A 4,134-nucleotide genomic window follows, 5' to 3' on the forward strand; every position below is an offset into this window, starting at 1 on the left:
TCGACGATTCGTCTCTATCGAGGCGAACGAACGAGAACGTGCTCGTCACAGGGTGATACAGGAAATTTAAAAAAAGAAATATCTTTGGATCCACGAGTTTCGAGATGTTCGATCGATACCCGTTAATTAGATGCTTTCGATCGTCTGCGAATCCTCCATGTACAAATAAATCGAATCTTCTCCCCCTTTGCCCCGTGCAACGTAACGGGGCCGTAACCGTAACTCGTGAAGCAAGAGAGAAAAAGAGAAACGGGCGAGTTAAGGGATTGGCTGTTCCTTGTTTGCCTGGTAAGGAAACACCGTTAATTAAACGGCTGCATCCGAAGACGCGCGATTATCGCACGAAGGGGGTGGGATTTAGGGGAGGAAATAAGTCGCGGTGACAACGTTGTTTAATTTACATTTCATTAGTTCAACGTTAATACCGCGACGCTTATCCCCATTCTTTCTTTCTTAAGAAATATTTTTCCCGTAAAGTGTCGATTTTCTTAGAAATTAAACAAGATATTCCGGATATTTTTATAAAAATTTCTATAAAATATCATTTGAAAATGTTATCATTGAGGCGAATTTAAATCGGTGATGATTATTTAATACTGTGTAATTATTTGGAAAATTTATGGTAATTCTCCGCCATCTCATTATACGAGATTCAGATGCTAGGAATTAAATTTTGATGAAACGCGAAATATTACGAATTGTTGCGTACAAGTAATTTTATTTCTCTTTATATATAATTATTTACTAAATAGCTTCATTAAGTTATGGAAATACACATAGCTGCAAGAGATACGAGGCAGATTGTTAAATATTTAGAGACTTTTAAACACCTGTTGAATACCTTTCTCATCGCGTATATTTTATTTTTTGTTATTAAGTCAATCATATTCATTATGTTCAAATAATTTTTCATTTCGTTTGTTATATTGACTTTATTAATTTGCAAAAGAACGTATTATTCTATCTACTTTTTTATATATCTATCTATCTTATTGTATCCTATATTATATTTCAAATCAAAATATTATTTCAATACAAATATATATTATATAAATGTAATTATTTTTTTTATTAAAAAATACGGATGAGATATGTATAATATAACAGAAAAATTCTACGTAAAAAAAGAAACAAAAATTCCATATGAAATTTTTTATCAGAAACAAATTTTAAAATTATTAAATTACTAACCTTTTATTGTACGTATATAATTCAACTTTCTTACAACGAATTCTCAAATTCACTAACCAAACATTCTATTGATCACGATAATAATACTCGATAATTTGTTGAAATAAAAATTATTATCAAATTCTATTATGCAAATCTTGCTTAAAAAATTTGAAGAGTTTAAACAAATGTAAAACAGAGTGACAATGGTATAATATTATCGCGTTTTATACGATACGTTAACCTCACACGCACACGATGTTGTCGAAAGAACGAACGAAGCACGACTGATACCTTACTCGCGTCGGCAGGTACGTATAAATATTCGTTCACCTTAAGAAACACAAATAATAAATTTGTCGTGTGAAATTATAAACGTATATACGGATATAAATATTTTGAGATTATAAAATCCTCGAACGTATACTTCGTCTCGTATGTTATGTTTACGTATCGTATTGTGTTTCGTACTGTGATTAATCGCGACTCGACGTTGTCGGAGAAGTGCGCGCGCACTTGGCGCCAAAAGAAAGATGGCGACACGTAAGACGATATTTCGCGATCGTAATATTTTTGCCACTATCGAAAGAGAGAAAATTTACTTACGCGATAAAATCGAATCGTATTAAATCGTAACTTTAATATTATAAAGTTTGCTTTACGAAATTTATGCTTTTAATCATTTCTGTAATCATGTGTGTAATTATTTCTCTCGCGATTCAAGAATCACCAACGAATGTTGCTAACCAATATATTAAGAAGAATATATATATAAAAAAATGGATAAAAAGCTTACCCCTGTCGTTCTTCAGCTTTTACTGCACTCCAATCACTTGTTTCTTGCACAATTTTCACTCACTTTTGCACAATTTATAAAATAAGTGACGAGAAACGTGGACACCTCTAACCACTACGCCGTACAATTACGCACTGGTAATTTCTTAAATTCACAGGTGGCTCCCCCCCTCTAAAAATATATGGCGCCCATATTTAAACTTGCTAATTATTACCAATCATTCGGTAAGTATTAAAATTTTTACTTTTCATTTAAAATTTATTATTACCGATACACAAATTGAAATTCTACGATCAATTAAAAATTATAAATTGGAATAAAGAAATTTTTTTAAATTCAATATATAATAAAATTATTAATCGATTCGATCGTATGATTAAAATCTTCGAGATTTTAACGGATCTTGAGTGAATCGATAAATCGAGAGATTTAATGGAATTATGGCGATAATGGCGACCAGATCTCGAAAGATGTAAGTTCGCACGATCCGATTTAACGAAATCGCGATCCTTTCTCTTCGACAAGGGTGTGTTTGAACGGAAAACACGATAAGCGTAAAATCAATATCTCGTGAGGTTCAGTACTCCTTTGAATCATGTAATGTGAAATTCAAACTCTCCTGACTCCAGAAGAAGAAAATACATAATCGCCTCCACTCCTTTACGTTTCTTATATAAATAATTTGATATTCGTCTTCGCACTCTTGAATCACGAGGAAACTTATTCTTCCCATATAACCGATGCAAATGTGCGTCAAATATTCCTCGAAATTTGGTTTAAAAAATTAAAACTCCTACGTTAAAATAACTGCTACATTTCGTTTTAATTAAAGTAATTAAATTAAGAAACTTTTTCAACAGAATAGAAATGAAAAGTTTCATTGTCGTATTTGAATAAATGAAATAATTATTCGTTTGTTCTACAGTTTCAAGCTATTTCAAATATAATCGAAGATTGTGAAAATGCGGAAAAAAATAGAGAATAAAAATATCGACGAGCGATGACTATGATCGCAAAATTATGATCTTTCTCTTTAATACATTTTTTGTTATTTTTTTCTTTTTTACGAAATAATAAAAAAAAAAAGCAAACAGCATTGATGTCTTATTCTTAATCTTTTACTTACATTTTAATATATCTTTTTTTTTTTTTATCTCTCTCTCGATCGTTTTTTCAGCTATAAATCAAACAATAGGTTTTAATAAAATAATTGTTTCAATGGCGACAAATTAAAGTGAATTTCACAATGAAAGCCAACTGCGCACATTTCAAAGTCTTATCTTAATATAGCGCATAACGATAATAATATTCATTTAGCCATATTATCCAATGCAATTCAAATGAGACGCAACAATCCACGAGATAACTGAAATTCCAGAATTTACATTTATTCTTAACTAACGTGCGATTCGTTATTCCTCGAACAATTACAAATATTCTCAATTAAAAAGTTTCTATCTTCACGATAATGACATTTTAACGCAATTTTGCATATCTAATAATTTCGATTAATTCCCCGATTTATAGATATTCGATAAATAATTCCAATAATCCGCGAGGAGTAAAAAAAAAAAATTCTTTTCCAAACTTTATTTAAATATATAAAGAATAAAAATATATGTTTCTGGCGGGCGCTATTTCCAGTAAAACCAATAAAATGTAATAAAATTAAGACCGCGTGACGGTACTATTTTTTCCATCTTTTTATAAATAACACCGTGAAGAAGAATTGCCTTCAATTAATGAATGATTTATGGATCACTGCTTGTTTTAAAAAAAAAAAAAAAAAGATCATTTTCAATCTAGTCTCACGCTCCATTACTTTTTAATAGAACTTTAAATTATATTATCTTCTATAAAATACCTTAACCGTGTTAAGTAACCACCTACCTTAAAGTCGTAATTATTAATAACAATATTCTCTATAACTTATTTTTCTTTTTTCTTTTTTTTTTTCTTTAGAAGTCTTTAGAAGTCTTTTTCCTCAGAAAACGTTCATATTTCTAGAAACGTCTTACGAGGGAGCATCTTCTGGGGGAGGGAACGCATTAAACGCATCTCTTGTGCCGCAATTATAAATCATTACGAGAGAACGTCGACTCGATTTCGACGAGGCTCGACGTGGCAATTTACTACGATAAAATTCTCTCTCTCTCTCTCTCTCTCTC

Source organism: Apis dorsata, unplaced genomic scaffold (genome assembly GCF_000469605.1).
Source record: "Apis dorsata unplaced genomic scaffold, Apis dorsata 1.3 scaffold_2, whole genome shotgun sequence".
NCBI lineage: Eukaryota > Metazoa > Arthropoda > Insecta > Hymenoptera > Apidae > Apis > Apis dorsata.